The sequence below is a fragment of the Rhipicephalus microplus genome, unplaced genomic scaffold (genome assembly GCF_043290135.1).
Source record: "Rhipicephalus microplus isolate Deutch F79 unplaced genomic scaffold, USDA_Rmic scaffold_13, whole genome shotgun sequence".
NCBI classification, from domain to species: Eukaryota; Metazoa; Arthropoda; class Arachnida; order Ixodida; family Ixodidae; genus Rhipicephalus; species Rhipicephalus microplus.
In genome coordinates, this window is record NW_027464586.1 from 14,183,669 (window position 1) to 14,205,568 (window position 21,900).

At 49.2% G+C, this 21,900-nt stretch overlaps 1 protein-coding gene and 1 non-coding gene across 2 annotated transcripts in view; one reads left to right on the forward strand and one right to left on the reverse strand.

The window, feature by feature from the left end:
- LOC142783966 (uncharacterized) overlaps window positions 1-21,900 on the reverse strand; it is a 309,142-nt gene that overhangs the window by 39,857 nt on the left and 247,385 nt on the right. The window lies entirely within an intron of this gene.
- On the forward strand, window positions 21,482-21,554 carry TRNAT-CGU (transfer RNA threonine (anticodon CGU)). Its single transcript has one exon. It is a non-coding gene; the product is annotated as a tRNA-Thr (tRNA).

A 21,900-nucleotide genomic window follows, 5' to 3' on the forward strand; every position in this document is an offset into this window, starting at 1 on the left:
GAAGACCAAGGGCTTGCTGAAGGCCTGATAATGTTGCGTGCGAGCATGCAATTGACTTGTTCCTCGATTACCGTGCGTTGTGAACACGACAATTGGTAAGGGCGACAGCGAATGATACGAGACCTGTCTCTGGCAATGTGATGGGAGGCTGCCATATTTTGAGTCAAGCCACTCGGAAAAACGTCAAAATAAATCTGGTGTTTCGTTAAAAGGGTCATTAGGTGATTAGTTTGCGTTGGGGTAAGATACGGACTCAAAGTGGCCTTAAGCGCATTAGATTAGCCTGCTGGTGACGTACACTTAGCGACGGAAGATGGAGACGATACAGTGACAACACATACCAGTGCTATATTGGTAAGGCTGGCAACAGTGGACCCCTATCGCAGTGGTTGTGGCTCTGTTGTCGTGTTGTAGGTGGTGAAACTGGCATGACCAGGCGAGAACCGCACTAAACAAAATGCAGCACTGACTGTGTAGTTCATCATCGTCACCTGCGCATATATATATATATATATATATATATATATATATATATATATATATATATATATATATATATATATATATATATATATATAGCCTATCTATTTATATATATAGCCGACTTTAGCCGATCTTTCTACCTTTGATGAATGTTCGATTTGTTCTTTTACCCCTGACACTAAGACCATGGCGAAACCTGTCATCACGTCGCAATATAAGACGTTCCTCGACAAAATGATATCCAGCGACCTCTTACCTTCCCAAGTTGCAGCGCTCCGGGGTGTTCTAATTTCTTACCTGGATATCTTTGACGTCGACGACCATCCCCTGGGCAGCACAAGTGCCGTAACCCACCGCATCGACACCGGCGACGCCAGTCCACTCCACAAACGCCCTTATTGTGTGTCACATGCTGAGCGCCAAGTTATACAGACGGAGGTCGAGAAAATGCATAGTAAAGACGTCACTGAGCCTTCATCGAGTCTTTGGGCATCCCGTGTGGTCTTAGTTAAAAAGAAGGACAACACCTGGTGCTTTTGCGTCGACTATTGCCACCTAAATCGGATCACCAAGAAAGACGTTTATCCTTTACCCCGAATCGATGGTACGCTCGACTGCCTCCACGGCGCCAACTATTTCTCGTCCCTCGTCCTTCGATGCGGATACTGGCAAATTTCGGTCGACGGCCGCGACCGCGAGAAGACAGCATTCATCACACCCGACGGCCTTTACCAATTCAAGGTCATGCCTTTTGGGTTGTGCAATGCCCCGCATACTTTTGAGCGTATGATGGACTCTCTTCTTCGCGGTTTCAAATGGTCGACCTGCCTTTGCTATCTGGATGATGTAATCATTTTCTTGCCCTTCTTCGAAAGCCAGCTGTGTCGTCTCTCGGCAATTTTTGACGTTTTTCGTTGCGCTGGTCTCCAACTGAATTCGTCGAAATGCTCATTTGGACGCCGGCAGATTCAGCTACTCAGCCACCTTGTTGACGCCACTGGCGTTCAACCCGACCCTGACAAAGTCCGCGCAGTCCGAGAATTCCCGTTTTGGGTTCCATACAAGAAGTTTGCAGTTTTATTGGGCTCTGCAAATACTTTCGCCGCTTTATCTTCAACTTCGCGGATATTGCTAGGCCCCTCACGGATCTCCTCAAAAAGAATGTGGCCTTTTCTTGAGGAAGGGACCAAGAACATTCCTTCGCGTCACTAATTACCGCCCTCACATCACCACCTGTGTTGGCTCATTTTGATCCAGCGGCTCGAACAGAGCTTCGCACCGATGCAAGCGGCCATGGCATTGGTGCTGTACTCGCTCAGATACAGAATGGCACTAACCGTGTGATAGCCTACGCTAGCCGCCTTTTGTCGCAAGCGGAACAAAATTATTCCAACACTGAGCGGGAATGCTTAGCTCTCATTTGGGTTACTGCGAAATTCCGACCGTACTTATACGGACGTCCGTTCACAGTCATCACAGACCATCATGCGCTTTGCTGGCTATCGACGCTTAAGAACCCTACAGGAAGACTCGGCCGATGGGCACTTCGATTACAGGAGTACAAGTTCTCGGTTGTTTACAAATCTGGAAAACTGCACAGCGATGCTGACTGCTTATCCCGGCACCCCGTTGATCCACCTAGCTCCACTGATTTGGAATCCAATGCCTGCGTTTTAGCCATCACCGACTTTCTGAACGTGGCCGACGAACAGCGCCGAGATCCATTGCTGCTCACCATCATTGACCACCTTCAATCGCGTTATGCTGACCCTTCTCTTAGCAGATACCTACTTCAAGACAACGTTTTGTACCGCCGCAAGTTACACCCCGACGGCGCGGAACGTTTAATCGTCATACCGCATCACCTGCGAAAGGATGTTCTGCGACAATTTCACGACGCTCCAACTTCTGTACATCTAGGAGTCTTTAGAACTTACGACCGCATTCGACGACGAGTATTCTGGAAGGGCCTCTACCGCTCTGTTCGCCATTACGTCGCATCATGCGACCTCTGCCAGCACCGAAAGAAGCCTACGACTCCCCCTGCCGGTCTTCTTCAACCTATTGAAGTTCCAGCCAAGCCATTTTATCGAGTGGGGTTGGACTTGCTAGGTCCCTTTCCTACTTCTACAACTGGAAATAAATACACTGAAATGGCCACAGACTATGCCACTCGGTATGCAATCACTCGAGCGCTACAAACCAGCTGCGCGACCGACGTTGCGGACTTCCTGCTGTATGACCTTATTCTCCAGCACGGCGCTCCGTCTCACCTGCTCACAGACCGTGGTCGCTACTTTCTATCTCGTGTGGTTGATGATCTACTCCGATCTTGTGCTACCCGTCACAATTTCACCACATCTTACCACCCTCAGACTAACGGCCTTACGGAGCTCCTAAACCGCACATTGACAGATATGCTCTCCATGTACGTATCTACCCACCACACTGATTGGGACATAGCTCTTCCGTTTATAACCTTCGCCTATAACTTGTCACGTCATGAAACAGCGGGCTACTCCCCTTTTTTTCTACTCTTAGGACGTCATACCTTACGGCCCTTCGACACACTGCTTTCATCAGACCACCCTCCCTCCACTTCGTACGCTCAGGATGCGATCACCCGGGCCCTGACGGCACGCGTGGTAGTGCGCGCTTGGTTATCGTCGTCGCAGACAGCACAGAAGTCCCTTTATGACCGTCGACATAGAGATGCCCGGTTTTTTCTGCGGGATCTCTTGTTCTCCTGTGGCTCCCATCTCGACGCGTTGGCCTCTGCGAGAAACTACTATCGCGATACGCTGGGCCCTACCAAGTCATTCATCAGGTCACACCTGTGACCTACGAGATTGCCGCTACCACAAACTCATCAGCTGCTGTACCCAGAACGAAAGAAGTCCAAGTTTCTCGTCCCAAGCCCTACAACGCCGACTCGCTCAATTAACAGGTACCGAGACGGTGCCTTACGGGGTGGGGTGAAGATACGTGTATGGAATTGTTGCCCCGACACAGCTTAATTGGCACCCAAGTGAAGAAGACGACGACGTGGTTGTTGTGGGTTGAACTCTCGAGTTTCTCCCGTTGGCCTGCTTGACTGTGCGCTATCTAAGTCGTTAGCAAGACCAGCTCTCGGTGAATAAATCTTCCTCGTAACAATATATATATATATATATATATATATACATATATATATATATATATATTGACCCGTGTATACATCTGGACAAAAACGATGATGGGGGGATTTAGCAGACACCAGGAAGTGGGCCTCTGGCTTGACTCGAGAACGAAGAAGTCTATCGTGCGCCCCCCCCCCCTTTTTTTCGTTGTAAGCAACAAGGCAGTTATCTTCTATGTGAGGCTATATGTTCTCTTGGCCAATCCCCCAGAGTGGGTACGAGCCATGGATTAGAGGATACAAACAAACAAACAAACAAACAAACAAACAAACAAACAAAGGTTCAGCTGTTAAGAACACGCTGCTTTCGCTGTCTCAAGGCGTACCTGTGATTTGTTCGCGTTGTACCGCGACACTGGTGGAGGTGCTGGCCCGTGACCCCGCCTTATGCTCCACACACCCACGGGGAGCCGTTCATTCAGCCCGGACGCACTTGTCGACATTTCCGTGCCACGCTTCAGTCGTCGCTTGCGAGGCCTCCCTCCAGAGTTCACCCTTCGCAGGAACGCTCTACAAGGCACCAGTCACATCTACCAATGGCCACCGCCAGTCCACAACGGTTACTACGAGACAGTAGTCTGCCAACCCCATCTCATGTAACCATTTTTTTCACCGCTGGTGCCTGATCGCTTTGGTGGTGGAGCACATGAAGACGTCGAAGACTGGCTTGATCACTATGAACGTGTCGCCAACACCAGCAGTGGTCTCTTGAACAAAGGCTTTCCCGCGCCTATTTTTACCTCGACGACTGCGTTAGAACTTGGTACGAGAACAGAGAAGACAGTTTGTCAACATGGAGTGACTTCGAAAGAGGGATGATTGACACATTTCGCGGTGTCGACCGGCGCGAACGTGCGCAGTATTTACTCGATCTACAGGTTCAGAAACCCAATGAAAAGGTCGCAATGTTCGCTGAGGACATGGCCTGTCTCTTCCGCAAAGCTGACACGCACATGACTGACGATAAAAAGTAGCGCTACCTCATGCACGGCGTTAAAGAGCAATTGTTCGCCGGACTTTTGCGGAACCCGCCAAGCACCGTGACAGACTTCATCAAAGAAGCTACAGCTATCGAACGTGCGCTTTACCTACGACGCCGACAATACGATCACTTGTCCAGCAGCGCCAACATTCAAGTCGCCGTTACGACATCTGACAATCAAAGCTCGTTGCGAGATTTAATAAGAGAGATTGTTCGCGAAGAGCTGCTGAAGCTGTGGAATCGGGTCACGGAACCACCCACGGCGTCTGTCGCTGAAGTCGTCCACGAAAAAATACGCAGAGTTTTCAACAGCTGATCCTACTAACGATGAGTGACCTATGAGCTACGCAGCCACGCTTCGCCGTCCGCCGCCCGTTGCATCGTCGTACAGCCAGCCATCGGCAGCCGTTTCTTGGTCGCCACTGCAAGAACAGACACCGCGGTGCCCTGCCATCGTGCCGCCGTACGAAATGTCGCCGTACCAAGAGCCGTCTCCCAACGAGACACGGAATTCGCCACATTAGGAGCCGTTGCGGTGTCCACACAGCTTCGTAAAACAGACGCCTGGCACACTGCAGATAGGCGTCCGCTTTGTTTTACCTGCGCAGGTGTGGGCCACATCTCCCGTCATTGCTGGCACCGCGTTGTTACGTTTCGGCCTCTTCGGCAATGGTCTGACGATCGACGCGCCAACGACGACTACGCCTTTCTCAGAGACCGATGTGTCCGTGTTAAGCTTGGAAATGTAACGAGCGAAGAGAGACGCGTTTCCCTCGGCATCCCACAAGGAAGTGTTCTATCTCCCTTAATTTTTAACGCTGCTATGGCCAGCCTTCCCGACACTCTGCACTTAGCTTTGAAAGCAGTTAAAATTTCCATCTACGACGATGACATCTGCATTTGGATCTCAGGGTTCCAGCACAAACGTTTGGCCCGGATAGCACAGAGCGCTATTTCAATCATTGAGCGTCACTTGTCGACACTTGGCCTATCTTTATCAGCAGAAAAATCGGCCTTCATGCTCTTCCTGGCAGCACTACGGAAGCCAACACGTCTGTCGCTGAATATTCGAAGCCACTCAAATCGTTGTGCAACAAGTGTCCGTTTCCTGGGCATTACCATCGGCAACAAGCTATTATGGCGACGAGCGGTTGATGGTATAGTCACTGCATCAGTGCAAAGGATCAACGCTCTTCGTCAGATGGCAGGAGTTCGTTGGGGCAACAATCCTATGTCCATGCTTAAATTGAATGATGCGCTCACAACAAGCCGCATCCTTTGTCAGCCGCCCCTGATATCACCATCACCAAGCCAGTTCGAACGCCTAGAAGCAGTACACAGAAAGGGTCTTCGCTTGGCGATGGGAGTCCCTCAGGCGGCTATTAACACGGAGGTCACCAATGAAGCCGAGTCTCTTCCGCTCCGCCTTTTGGCGTCTCAGGCCTTATTGACGCAGCTGTCAAGACTGGGCGAGTCCTTCGCAGGCACGGCGTTTCTCCGGCGGCTAAGAGCAAGAACTGGCTCACATTTCAACGCGGCACTAAACACATTTCGATATTTAGGCTTGAAACTGCCTGAACGGCGCCCTATAGACCCGCCATGGTCTTTTGTGGATGTTGCGTGTAACTTCAGCGTACCCAATCTACCAGCGAAACGCACAATTCAAGCCGCGGAAGCAAAATTTCTTGCGCTGGACCACTTGAGCACCATGTACCGCAGCCACCTACATGAGTACACCAACGGATCAGTGTGCACACAAACGCATAGCTGCGCAGCGGCTTTCTGCATATCCTGCTTTGGCGTGTCCTGGTCGGGCCGCCTGGATCGCGTGGTTTCGTCCACAACTGTAGAAAGCGCTGCAATTATGGCGGCTTAGCGAAAACTGCGATCCTTTTCTGCAAGAGATGTTGTAGTATTGACGGACTCCGAATCGGCGCTACAAAGACTGCGTCGTGGCCTACCTAAAAAAAGATCACCAGTTATCTCTGGCACTAATCAAACACCTAAATGGCAAGAGTTTTAATATAAAGTTCCAGTGGATCCTATCCCACGTTGGCATTGAGGGCAATGAAAAGGCTGATGTCCTTGCATGCGAAGCACGTACATCGCTTCCAAAAGTAAGAACTCCCAAGACTTACCAGAACAAGGATGTGATACGCAATCAATTCAAGGTGATCTACAAGTTTCCACACAGAGCATGTGTAATTCATGGACTTTCTCGTCAAGAAGCGACGCTTTTGTACCAGATAAGAACCGGCTCCGCATACACCCCGGCCTGGTCATTCAAGACTGGGGGATACGCTTTCCCGTTCTGTGCCTTCTGTGGTGACATCGGGGATATTGAACATTTCATTTGGCTTTGCCCACAGTTTGATGTGCAAAGAGCAGCGATGATCCGCACCTTGCGAAAAAGCTGTCATAGGCACCGGACAGTTGATGACGTCATCTTTCCTGAAGGACCCGCGGCAACTAAGAGGAACGTGCAACAAATTTTGTGTATCTTCCTGCGAGACACTGTGCTGTCTGACACGTGGTGACAATTTCCAAATTCAGGACATGCTCAGGCGGAACAATTGCCGGCCATGCAGGCCAGGCTTACCCCGCCTGCTGCAACACCACCACCACCACCACCACCACCACCACCACCACCGACTACGCACCACGCCGGGACGCTCATTTTCAAGAACCCTTCTTGTCTCAGTCCCATTATGACAACCGCCGTGCCAACAATGACGACAGTGTGCCTGATTACCAGCCAGGTTTGGGACGTCGACCGCGCTCTCCAGTTCCAGCATATTCGCCTTCGTCGCACCACCAAACTACAGCCGACGTCATTGGAAGGAGGTCGCCAAGTCCACGCCGGGAAAACTGAAGGCGGCGACCTCCGGGGGTGAGGTCACAAGCCGTCAAGGCGACGAAAAAAAGCCCCCGTTTAAGAGGTTTATTGGGCGAACCAAACGGGCAGGTGGGAGATTGAAGATAGCGACAGGACGAGGAAGATGGAGGAGCTCGAGCGCCGATCTCGTGGTGCCTTACTCTGCGATGATGCTTGCTATTCTCTTTCGTTGTCATCATTCCTTCATTATAATTGCCCCCGTCGAGAAAGATCAAGCCATCCTGGCGATCTAACAAGTAGGAACGAGTGGGTCGAAGTACGGCTTCAAGCGGTCTACGTGAACAATATCGTGTCCACGCCGACGATGGTCACCGGGTGGCGTAAGCGGTTGAATGGCGTAATTGACGGGCGATGTGCTCCCTACCACGCGGTATGGGCCATGGTAATTTGAAAGTAGCTTGGTAGACAAACCAGGTGCACAGGGTGTTACATACCGCCATACAAGGGTTCCAGGGGCGAACTTGGCGACAGGAGGGTGGTCGTCATCGCGGGCCTTTTTCTGGCGTTGCTGGTCAGCCGTAGTAAACTGCTTCGCTAGTTGGCGGCATTCTTCGGCGTGACGGGCGGCTTCAGACACGGTCGTGCACTCAGATACATCTGGTGCGTATGGCAGCAAAGTGTCAATTGTGTGCGATGGTTGACGTCCGTATAGAAGGTAGAATGGAGAAAAGCCGGTGGTGACTTGGGTAGCGGTGTTGTACGCGTAGGTCGGAAACGGAAGAACCAGGTCCCAGTTCGTTTGGTCAGATGCCACATGCGTCGCGAGCATGTCACCCAGGGTCCGATTAAACTGCTCAGTCACGCCATTCGTCTGAGGGTGGTAAGCAGTACTCATCCGGTGTACAATATGGCACTGACGGAGAAGTGCTTGGATTACGTCGGATAGAAATACACGGCCCCGGTCACTGAGGAGCTCGCGAGGAAGGCCGTGACGCAACACAAACCGATGGAGGATGAAAGATGCGACGTCCTGAGAGGTCGCCGTAGGAAGAGCAGCGGTTTCGGCGTACCGTGTCAGGTGATCTACAGCAACGATAGCCCACCGGTTACCTGCTGTGGTCAATGACAGTGGTCCATAAAGGTCGATTCCGACGCGATCGAATGGGCGGTCAGGGCACGCAAACGGCTGTAGTGGAGCTGCTCCTGCATTCGGTGGCTGTTTTCGTCACTGACACTCGTGGCAGCCGCGAATAAACTGTCGAACAATAGTAAACATCCCACGCCAGTAGTACCGCTTCCTTAAACGCTCGTAGGTCTTGAAGACACCGGCGTGAGCGCATTGCGGGTCGGAGTGAAATGATGCACAGATTGTAGAGCCCAGCTTTCGGGGAATAACGAGCAGCCACTTCGTCCGTCTGGTGAGTAATTGCGCCGGTACAAGAGGCCGCCTCGAATGGTGAAGTGCGAAGCCTGGCGTCGCATTGCTCGAGTGATGGGAAGTCTCGGTACCCCTGATAAGACGTCCAGAAGCGAAGTTATTCATGGATCGTCGCGCTGTGCAGAGGTCATTGTGTCGATGTCAAGAGCGGACAGCGCGTGTTTCATAGAAGATATAGAGGCAGCCTCAGTCGACAGTGGTGATCGCGAGAGCGCATCAGTTTCGGCATGTTGGCGGCCGGAACGGTACACGACGCGGATGTCATACTCTTGAAGTCGCAGAGCCCAACGAGCAAGGCGACCTGATGGATCCTTCAGCGACGACAACCAACATAAGGCATGATGGTCTGTACCTACAGCAAAGGTGCGGCCATATAAGTATGGGCGAAATTTCACAATTGCCCAAAGTATGGCTAAGCACTCTTTTTCGGTAACACTGTAGTTTACCTCAGCCTTGTTGAGCGTTCTGCTGGCGTAGGCGACGACATACTCAGGGGATCCAGGCTTACGTTGAGCGAGAACTGCACCGAGACCGACACCGCTGGCATCTGTATGAATTTCAGTTGCAGCCGTGGGATCATAGTGGCGCAATATAGGCGGTGATGTCAGGAGACGGCGAAGAGTGGTAAATGCGTGATCACATTCGGAAGACCATGATAAGATGTCGTTGGCACTGCTTAAAAGTTGGGTCAAAGGGGCAATTATGGAGGCAAAGTTGCGCACAAACCGACGAAAGTAGGAGCACAATCCTACGAAGCTGCGTAACTGTTTTACAGTCGTTGGCTTGGGGAATTCAGCAACAGCGCGTAGTTTAGCCGGGTCGGGAAGAACACCATCCTTTGATACGACGTGACCGAGAATGGTGAGCGTCCGAGCAGCGAAGTGGCATTTCTTGAGATTCAGTTGGAGCTGCGCATTCTTCAGACACGTGAGGATATGTTTCAGGCGTACAATGTGTGTTGCGAAATTGGGTGCAAAGACGACGATATCGTCGAGGTAGCAGAGGCATATGTTCCATTTCAAACCCCGCAGAACCGAGTCCATCATGCGCTCGAATGTGGCCGGCGCATTGCAGAGGCTGAAGGGCATGACATTGAACTCATGTAGCCCGTCCGGTGTCACGAACGCTGTTTTTGGACGATCACCATCTGCAAAGGGCGCATGCCAATACCCCGAACGCAAATCTAACGACGAAAAAACCTCGGCACCTTGTAAGCAATCAAGGGCGTCATCAATCCTGGGCAAAGGGTATACGTCTTTGCGAGTGATCTTATTTAAGCGCCTGTAATTAACGCAGAAGCGAATTGTACCATACTTCTTCTTAACTAGAACGACAGGTGATGCCCATGGACTTTGGGAAGGTCGGATAACGTCGCGCTTGAGCATATCGTCAACGTGTTTGGTGATAACCTGACGTTCCGTGGCGGAAACACGGTATGGTCGCTGTCGTACTGGCGCGTTGGAACCTGTGTCGATGCAGTGGAAAAAACTGGGAGTTCGGCCAAGGGTAGGTTGAGCAACGTCAAAGGATTCACGAAACTGGTAGAGCAGCCGAAGGAGCTCAGAGCGTTCAGATGGCGATAGTCCGTCGGCAATCGATGAATCGAAAAGCTCGCAAGGTGGTATCTTGGAAGGGTTGAGGGCACTGATGGCGTCGTAGTCACCGGAACAATCTGGCGGCATGGTAAAAATTTGTTCTTTGTCAATGGCATGCACGTGTCCAAGAGATTCACCTTGAAACAGTTCAACGGGATACGGAAGGGGATTGATGAGGCAAAGAGCACCGATTTCTTCAGAAATAGAGAGGGTTGAATAAGGCAGAAGAAGTGATCTTTGACTAAGGAAGAGGCTTGATGGCTCAAAGAATGCAGCTTCGTTCCTAGTGCCGTCACAGAACACGGTGAGCAACACAGCTGCTGTCGGAGGAATTTCAGTGCCTTCTTTGATGACGAGTTTGTGTACAGCGGGCTGAATGCGGCTGGTTGGTTGGTCGTAAAACGGGAAAAGTTCAAGCTCCGATCTTGCACAATCAATAACGGCATGGTTACGCGATAAAAAATCCCATCCAAGTATGATGTCGAGTGAGCATGACGACAGGACAATAAACTCAACAGTGTAGTGGTCCTTCGCGATCATCAGTCGGACAGTACAGGCGGCTACAGGCTGAACCGGGCCCCATTCGCTGTTTGCAAGGACATCATATTAAGAGACGTCTTCACTTTTCGGAGCTTGCGGCAAAGTTTAGCGTCTATCACAGAAACGGCAGCACCAGTATCCACTAGAGCATATGCTCGAGTACCTTCTTCAAAAACTTCTACAATATTCGACAGCAATGTCCGAGGACTTGAGCATTTCGACAGCGCAGTTCTTGCCTCCTGAAGTGCGGCGGTTAGTTTCCCTCGTGTTCAGGAGCTGGCCGACGACGCATGGGTGACAGGGAGCGACGACGGGGTGAAGGTGAGCGACCAGACATAGTACGCGTATGTTCCCGTGAAGACGAGCTTGACCGAGGGTCAGACTTTTCCAGACGGCATAGAGAAAGGTCCATGAAGCTGTTCTGTGTCCGGGCGTCTGTGTATCCCGGCACGCGACGACGGCAGTAACGGGCGATATGGCCAGGGCCGCCGCACGCAAAACAGATGGGCCGGTTATCGCGCGTTCTCCAAGTACTGGCGACGAGGGGACCAGTCCATGTGGCAGACGGGTGAGTCGAGGCTGTGGTGGCAATGGGAGGAACCCAGGCGGTGGACGGCTGAATCGAGGCTGAGGTATACGGCAGTCCCTGGAACGACGGGGGTGGTGTCGCTGCTGCCGCTTTAGAGCCTCAGCGTAAGTAAGAGGCGCGGTGACGGGGGGCTGCTGCAAGGGCACCGGCATAGCCTCGGAAATCTGCTCCTGGACCACATGTCGGAGCATGGGAGCCAATGGTGGTGGGTGTCGCAGTGGCTGTTGGTGCGAGAGCTCCTGGCGTTGAGCAAAAGGCAGCAGAGAAAGCTGCCGAGCCACTTTTTCTCGCACGAAGTCTTTCATTTGTGCGAGAAGGTTTGTCTGGTCAGTCTATTTATTTTTTTATACTTTTATTTATACATATACCTACATCGCCCTTACGGGCATTATTGTAGGGGGAGAACAAGCAAAAGAATACAGTACAGTCGATATACCGAAAAAGATGGTTGCGGATAAAAGGCTGTATCGTTTGAAAGAACATAGTCATAACAAAGTGAAACAACAAAGTGAAACAACACTGTCATAAATATGGCATCAAATTGCAAATACAAAGCAAACGTTGAAAGATAAGAGTGCTATTGGTAACACAGGGCAATAAAAACAAAAGAAAATAATTAGTACGGAACGCATCAGAAATGTACAGTAATGATTAGTTCAACAAAAAATTGTGCAAATTTTTAACAAAAGATAAGGGAGGCGCAGAGACAATTTCCTCTGGCAAGCCGTTCCACTCATGCGTGGTTCTTGGAAAAAAGGCGTATATGAATGCGTTGATCCTGGAAGTGTATTCACGCAGTTTTAAAGAATGGTCAGTACGGGGTGACACATAGGTAGGTGGCCTTATATACTGATCCTTGTCGATGCCTGTTTTGTTCATGAATATGCTGTAAAATAGGGACAGTCGTAGGTATTTTCGCCGGTCAGCTAACAGAGGCCATTGCAATCCTGAACGAATGTCAGCTGATCTTATGGTAAAGTTATAATTGCTTGCCACAAAGCGTGCTGCGCGTGCCTGTACACGCTCCAGGGCTTCTATATTTGATTTTGTTGAGGGGTCCCAGGCACTGCAGGCATATTCTAATATGGGACGCACATTGGATATGTATAGTGTTTCTTTCAACTTAGTTCGTGCCTGTCTGAAATTGCGCCTCAAAAAATTTAGCACTCGACTAGCTTTTAATGTTAAGTAATTATTATGAGCGTTCCAAGATAGGTTGGCAGAAAAAATGACCCCTAGGTATTTATATTCTGTTTCAACCGGCAAGGTAGCCCCGGCCATGACGTAATTTGAAATCCGAGGCTGTTTTTTGTTCGTAAACCTCACCAGTTTACACTTCGACAGATTTAGTGTCATTCTCCATGAATCACACCAAGAAACTATGGAGTTCAAGTCATTCTGCAATTGAACGGTGTCCGCTTCAGAGGTAATGTTACTGTAAATGCAGCAATCGTCAGCATACAATCGAACACGGCTAGAGAGATTGTCGGAGATATCATTTATAAAAATAAGAAAAAGCAGGGGCCCCAAAACTGACCGTTGTGGCACTCCTGACAATACACCGACGCTTGATGAGCACACACCGTCAAGAATCACGCACTGCTGTCTTTCTGAAAGGTACGCCTCAATCCACATGAGAAGGGCATTAGGTATGCCTAGACAATGAAGCTTTTGCAACAACAACACATGTGGCACGGAATCGAATGCCTTCTGGAAATCCAGAAATATACAGTCAACCTGAAGGCCTGAGTTAATAGAAGCTGCAATGTCGTGCGTGAACTCGACCAGTTGTGTATCGCACGAAAAACCCGCCCTGAAACCGTGTTGCAATGGGGAAAAGAAGTTATTACTTTGAAGATGATTCATTAGGTTGTGTAAATGATATGTTCGAGTGTCTTGCAGCACACGCTTGTCAGAGAAATGGGCCTGTAGTTACACTTTTTTGTTTTATCTCCGCTTTTATATACTGGGGTTACGTTGGCATTTTTCCAATCAGCCGGTAAAACGCATTGTTCAAGCGACGTTTTGTACATGAGAGTTAAAAAAGGGGCGATAGACACTGCGCAGTTTTTCAAGACGAAGTTGGATATACAGTCAGGACCAGGAGCAGAGTGAACATTTATTTTTTCCAACAAGAGCACGACACCGCGTTCGGAAATTTCTATGTCGTTCATTTGCGGGAGCGAGCCATCATTCTGGCATAGACTACATGTGTTAACTGGATGCGAGAACACAGACTGAAAGTATGTATTGAAACCCTGAGCTTTGGCTTCCGTGTTAGATTCGTAATTTATCCCGTCCATGATGTCAGGAATAGTGGGTCTAGAATTACTTTTATTTTTCACGTATTTCCACACTTCCTTGGGGTTTGTTTTAAGTTTCTCGCCTAGATCACAAAGGTACATTTCTTGTGCTCTGCGCATAGCTTTTGTCACCATTTTGCCTATCTCTTTCATTTTTGAAAGCAACGCAGGATCAGGCACTTGGCAATACTTTCGATACAATCGATTCTTTCTATTCATCTTTGATCGGAGTTCCCTAGTGAGCCATGGTTTATCATTGCGTCGCCTGGCCGAAATGATACACGAAGGAATGAAAGTTTGGGTCAAGGACATTATCTTTGTTTTGAAGAAATTCCACTGCGCATTCATGTCTAACGATGAACTATGCGATTGGAACTCAGGAAAAAATGCATCCAGTTCACGCGACAGTGATGGGTAGTCACCTTTTTCATATGAGAACACTTTGCGGGGTGCCTGAGCGCGGCGGTTTTTAGCACTACGAGACATTTTAGTGACAACAACTTCATGGTCGCTGATACCAGGGACCGTGACAACAGAGGATACAAGATCCGGTTCACTGCACAAAAATAAATCAAGAATGTTTGCACTGTCACCACCAATTCTTGTTGGCGCTTCGACAAATTGAAATAATGAGTGGGCATTAATCATCTCCCTAAAGGTAGTATACAGGAAAAACGTTGTGTTTAACACGGGTTTAAAGGACTTCCATTCTACATCCGGGAAGTTAAAATCGCCTCCGAGAATTACGTGCGTTGTTTGCAAACTTAATAAAACGTTGCTCAACTGAAAGAGAGGATGGGCAGTTTTTATACCGGGCGGCCTATAAAATGAGCCAATGGCAACGGAAGAACCGTTTTGTAGCAAAATATTACACCAGACAGTTTCGCATGAGTCGGCTTCGATGCTTATAGAATTGCTAGCTATGCTATCTTGAATGAGAACAAATACACCACCACCATGGCAATTACGGTCTTTCCTATATACGGTATAGCCAGAGGGAAACATTTCGCTGTCGCTAATTGTGTTGTCGAGCCATGATTCTGTACCAATGACTACGTGCGGATTTGTTGATTCTATCAAGGAACTGAACTCTATAGTTTTATTTTTGAGGCTTCTGCAATTTACTACAATACATACGAGATCGTGTTTGCCGGATGGTTTCTTTTTACGGTAAGCTGCATTCGTTAGTGGCTATTGAGTATCCCTGGTCACGGTGTCGGTTTCAGCATTATATACGAAGGTTTGGTTGCCTTTTTTCATTTTATTAAAAAGCAACTTGTATTCTGCTTTACGGTCCTTGGCGAACTGAATCAATTTCTTCCTTTCCTGTTGAACTTTACTGGAATAGTCCTCACTCAACGCGAACTCAGTTCCTTTCAGCTTTGAGGCAACAGCAAGCACACGTTCTTTGTCTTTAAATGACAAAAACCTCAGAATTATGGGCCTTGCCTTTACCGCTGTGTAGCGTCCTAGCCTGTGAGCTCTTTCAATGGCAGCAGTGCTGACTGCCACGTTCAGTTTTTCGGAGCAAAAGGCAATCACTCGAGCCTCTGACTGAGCCCACGTTTCATTTACAGTATCTGGAAGGCCATAAACTATCAAATTGTTTCTTCTAGATCTGCCATCTAGGTCCTCATACGAGTCCCGTAATTTGGCGCAGATATCAGCAAGATCTTCATTTTGAGCGAGTAGTTGCGTTACGGCATCCCGTAAAGGGGACACGTTATCTTCCACGAGCTTGACCTTTTCTGCCAGTTGCGATAGCTTTTGTTCGAGTGCTTGTTGGTCGGCTCGAATAGAACGAATTTCCGAAAGAATTTCAGTCTGTTGCTGTTGCATTGACGGTAGTGTCATGATGACATCAAACATTTCTTTTTCTTGTTGGGATGTCAGAGGGCCCGGGTTTTGTTCTACATCCCCAGACAGGAGCAGCAACATTCGAGCAACACGCATGCATGACAAAAATTTTGCACCCAGCAGGAAAACACTTTGAACAATCGTAGTCGACAGCGAGTTGGGATCTGGCACCAATTTTTTAAACGGCTTTCCGTTAACAAGGCGATAAGAATAACCAACCTGAAGAAAGACGAGCCGTGAGTGACTGACAGCCATGCCCGTGCCAGATCCCAAAGTGGGTGGTTGCAGTAGTCGCTTAAGTAGCCCTGCGCCGTCCTGTAGCGCCCCGGGTTGCCAGACGAAGTAACGGTAGCCGGACGGTGCCGACAGCGCTAGCACATCCAGCGGTGAGGAGCAATCCGACAGCAGTTGAAAAGCCGGGCAGATATCCGGGTTTGTGCCGTCATCGAAGATACGACACGTTGTTGCTCCAGAACCAAGGAAAATTGCCAGCATCTGCGCAACCTGAAGAAAGACGAGCCGTGAGTGACTGACAGCCATGCCGGTGCCAGATCCCAAAGTGGGTGGTTGCAGTAGTCGCTTAAGTAGCCCTGCGCTGTCCTGTAGCGTCCCGGGTTGCCAGACGAAGTAACGGTAGCCGGACGGTGCCGACAGCGCTAGCACATCCAGCGGTGAGGAGCAATCCGACAGCAGTTGAAAAGCCGGGCAGATATCCGGGTTTGTGCCGTCATCGAAGATAGGACACGTTGTTGCTCCAGAACCAAGGAAAGTTGCCAGCATCTGCGCAACCTGAAGAAAGACGAGCCGTGAGTGACTGACAGCCATGCCGGTGCCAGATCCCCCCATGCCGGTGCCAGATCCCATAGCGTCCAGTGCGTCCAGTGCGGTCACTGGTTGGATTGTCTGGAATGAGCGTCGCGTCTGAGCTCGTTGCCTCCGCAATTCATCATAGCTTTGGCACAAAGTCACTACTTCTGCCACAGTGCTTGGAGACTTCGCGAGAAGCATCTGGAAAACGTCATCGTCGACGCCCTTCATAATGTGCTGTATCTTCGCACTCTCGCTCATGGAAGCATCGACGTGCCGGCAGAGATCAATCACATTTTCTATATATGATGTAAAAGTTTCACCTGGCTCCTGTGCCCGTGTGCGCAGACGTTGTTCGGCGTGTAGCTTCCGTAAGGCAGGACGACCAAAAACGGCACATATTGCCTCCTTGAAGGCGGACCAATTCGCGAACTCGGTTACGTGGTTCGTATAGAACAGCTTGGCCACGTCGGTGAGATAAAAATTGACAGTGCCTAACTTAGCAGCGTCATCCCATCTGTTGGGTCAACTGACTTTCGCATATGACGACAGCCAGTCCTCGACGTCCTGGTCTTCGGGGCCGGCAAAGATCGGGGGGTCTCTCTGATGAACCGGGCCGGGGCAAGTAGCGGCCCCGAAAGGTATTGTTTGTTGGGCAGCGTCAACTTGCATGGTCGACGGCAGGGTGCGAGATCGGAGTTCCAGGTTGTAGGCGATGTGGTTACTCAGCACCTCCACCAAATGTAAAGAGGTTTATTGGGCGAACCAAATGGGCAGGTGGGAGATTGGAGATAGCGACAGGATGAGAAAGATGGAGGAGCTCGAGCGCCAATCTCGTGGTGCCTTACTTTGCGATGATGCTTGCTATTCCCTTTTGTTGTCATCATTCCTTCATTATACTTGTACCACAGGACGCCGTAAAGCCGAGAAGTTATAACATCGACGAAACTGTGTCCACAGATATTACAGTTTCGGTAGACGGACAGCAAGTAACAGCCTTAGTTGACACTGGCGCCGACTTTTTTATCATAAGTGAAAACTTGCCGTACGCCTCAAAAAAGTGAAGACTACGTGGATGGCACCTCACCTGAGGACAGCAAGCGGCCAGCTGTTCATGCCTGTCGGAAGGTGTACAGCAAGACTCGACATCGGTTGCTGTTCTTTCGTGGTGACGTTCGTCATCCTCACCTCACGTTGCAAGGACCTGATCATAGGAATGGACTTCTTAAGAGAATATTGTGCCGTCATCAACATCCCGGACCGTTCAAATACGTTCCTCAACAGCCCTGGTTTAGTTGACTGTTCAGACGCAATACGTAACACTTTACGTATAGTTGATGATGATGTGGTCGTCGCGCTCCGGTCATGCACACTTGTTTCGGTAAGGGCACGAAGCGTTTGATGGCGAAGGCATTGCTGACCGAATTGGCTCGCTGCTATTTAGCCAGGGCATTTCAGTCGCACGAGGTATCGTCCGTCTCACTGGTGGACACACGAATTTACTTCTGACAAACTTTAGTGCTGAGCGCCAGCACCTTCCGAGTGGCACAGCTATCGCTTCTTACGACAATATTGTAGAAATGCGAGGCAGTTTATGTTTGTCGGTATTGGACGAAGCGCCTAATCAATAGGCAGAAACCGTTCTCGACGTTGGCACCACTCTGTCAAAGGACGAGCGACAGAGACTTTTTCAGCTGCTAGCCGAATTCCGCGACTGCTTTTCAACGACATCACGAGTTGGTCGAACACCTTTGACAAACCACCGAATAATCACCGAAGACACGGTGAGAACTACCCAACAGAACCCTTATTGTGTAGCTTCAAAGGAATGCGAAGTCATACAACAAGTCGCGAAAATGCTTGAAGATGACGTCATTCAACCGTCACAGAGCCCCTGGGCATCACTTGTAGTGCTAGTAAAGAAAAAGGAAGGCACCACGCGTTTTTTCGTGGACTACAGGAAGCTGAGTCGGGTGACCAAGAAAGATGTCTACCCGCTCTCACGTATTGATGACTCCCTTGACTGAGTTCGGCACGCTCGCTACTTTTCTTCCATGGACATGAGGAGTGAATACTGGCAGATAGAGGTAGACTTAAGATACCGAGAGAAAACCGCTTTTGTGACGCCAGATGGTTTATATGAATTTAAAGTTTTGCCTTTCGGTTTGTGCTCCACGCCCGTGACTTTTCAAAGGCTTATGGACACTGTGCTTTCGGGATTGAAGTGGAGGACGTGTCTAGTCTATCTGAACGACGGTATAGTGTTTTCGACCACTTTTGACGAGCATCTCAAAAGACTGGAAGTTGTTATACGTGCCATACGGTCCGCGGGCCTAACATCGAAACCAGAAAAGTGTCTATTCTTTTTTCACAAACTTCAGTTTCTCGGTCACGTCGTCAGCAACGTAGTCTTCCAGCCCGATCCTGGGAAAATTGCCGCCTTCGCACAGTTCCCAGTACCCTCTAATAAGAAGGCTGTCAGACGCTTCCTGGGCCTTTGTGTCTATTATCACCGGTTTATCACAGACTTCGCCCGCACGGCATCGCCACTAACTCGTCTCACAAGAGACGACGTTGCCTTTGAGTGAAAAGAAGAACAGGAGGCTGCCTTTATTGACCTTCGTCAACGTCTTCAAACGCCCCCGGTGCTTGCCCACTTCGACAAACAAGCCCTGACGATGTTTCACACATACGCTAGCAATGTAGGTCTTGGGGCTGTGCTTGTGCAACGGCAAGAGGACACAGAAAGAGTGATCGCCTACGCAAGCCGAACGCTAACACGCGCCGAGGCTATCTATTCAACAACAGAGAAAGAATGCCTCATCCTAGTATGGACAGTAACAAAATTTCGCCCGTACTTGTACGGCTGGCACTTCAAAGTTATTAGTGACCATCACTCCCTTTGCTGGTTAACTAATCTAAAAAATCCCACCAACCGATTAGCGGGTGGAAGCCTAAAACTGCCAGAGTTTGACATGATGGTCATGCACAAGTCAGGCAAGCGACTTATGGACGCTGACTGTCTGTACCGTTCACCCATTGAGTCGGCAACCCTACCTGAGATGGATGAAACGGCATTTCTCGGTCTCCTCGACACAACCGCCATTGCGCAACAACAACGTGACGACACTGAGTTGCTTGGCTTAATTAACTACTTGGAAGGCAGTTCTCAGAAGGCGCCAAGAGTTTTTGCAAGAGTGTTGTCATCGTTTTGTTTACGGGGCGGAGTACTCTACAAAAGAATCCTTTCGCCGACAGGGTCCGCCTATCTGCTCGTCATCCCAGCAGCCCTTCGTACCGAAGTACTCAAAGCATGCCACAACGAGGTGACCACTGGTCATTTGGGCTACATGAGAACGTTGGCCAGAGTACAGCAAAGGTATTACTGGCCGAGAATAACCACAGCCGTGAAGCACCACGTTTATACATGTCTAGCCTGCCAGCAACGCAAGTCACCACCGACTAAACCAGCTGGCCTCCTGCAGCCCGTGCAGGTCCCGAGAACACCATTCGACCAGATTGGCATGGATATTTTGGGCCCACTTCCTACTTCTACTGCTGGGAACCGCTGGGTTATTGTCCCGACTGATTACCTTACCCGTTATGCCGAGACAAAAGCTATCCAGAGAGGTACAGCAGCGGAGGTGGCAAGATTTTTCATCGAGAATATTGTACTGAAGCAATGTGCACCAACCGTCGTGATCACAGACAGAGGAACCGCATTTACGGCAGCTCTTTTGGATCGCGTCCTGATGCAAAGTGGAACAACGCATCGTAATACCGCTGCCTACCACCCACAAACAAATGGGCTGACGGAGCGTCTGAACGAAACCATTGAAGACATGCTTTCGATGTTCGTAGACGTTGAACACAAAAATGGGGATGAAATCTTGCCATACATAACGTTTGCGTACAGCACGGGCAAGCAAGAAACCATCCGCAAGACCCCGTTCAGCCTCGTTCGTGGACGAGAAGTACGAACTATGTTAGATGCGATGATGCCGCACGAAATTGACGACATTTACCCATACGCCAACACGTTTACGGAATGCGCGGAAGACGCTAGACAACTGCCACGTTTACGGATCCGTCAGCAGCAAGAGTACGAAGCAGGCCGGTATAATGCTCACCGCAGAGCAGTTGTCTATGAAACTGGCGACAAAGTATGTTTTTGGACACTCGTTCGGAAAGGAGGACTTTCAGAAAAGCTCTTAAGAAGATACTTTGAGCCGTACCAAGTGCTGCGACAACTGAGTGACGTCACTTACGAAGTCGTTCCCGACAATTCGTGTAGTACCAAGCGTCGCCAACACTATCCTGAACTCGTTCACATAGTGCGCATGAAGCCTTACGTCAGCGAGTGATTGCGTGAGACTTTTCTTTTAAAGAAACTGCATTATTGATTTCGCATCGGGTCGATGCTCTTTAAGAGGGAGGCAAATGACCCGTGTCTACATGTGGACAAAAACGATGATGGGGGGATTTAGCGGACTCCAGGTAGTAGGCCTCTGGCTTGACTCGAGAACGAAGAAGACAATCTTGCCGCTTAGCTGTTGAGAACACGCTGCTTTCGCTGTCTCAAGGCGTACCTGTGCTTTGTTCGCGTTGTACCGCGACAATATATATATATATATATATATATATATATATATATATATATATATATATATATATATATATATATATATATATTTATATATATATATAAGGGAAAGAAGTGTATACCTAAGGGCTCGTTTTTCCGTGTTTTTAACACAATAATAATGAGATATAACAGACATAACAGATATAACAGATATAACAGATGGCGCTGACTGTCGCTCCTACTTCTAAATTCACAGATAAACCCAAAAAAGTGGATGGAGGGAGTGCCGCTGTAATAGCTCAGTGGTTAGAGCATCGAACGCGTAATTCGAAGGTCGTAGGTTCGATTCCTGCTTACAGTTGGTAATTTTTTCATCCTCTTTTCTTTCTTCTTATTTACATTCCATTAATGTTAATAACTTCCCCTGTACATTCCTTGGCATTACTGTCTGTTATATCTCATTATTATTGTGTTAAAAACACGGAAAAACGAGCCCTTAGGTATACACTTCTTTCCCTTATTTCATTGAACGAGGGTCTCGTACTGGCAGACTTGTTGTGTTTAGGTTGTATAAGAGGGACAATTAATCAGCTGCCCGCTCATAATAAGTTCACGTGCTACGTGACGCCAAACATGCGCATAAGAGTGTTTTCACACTCGTTGTTTGGCTTATAGATGGCGCTGACTGTCGCTCCTACTTCTAAATT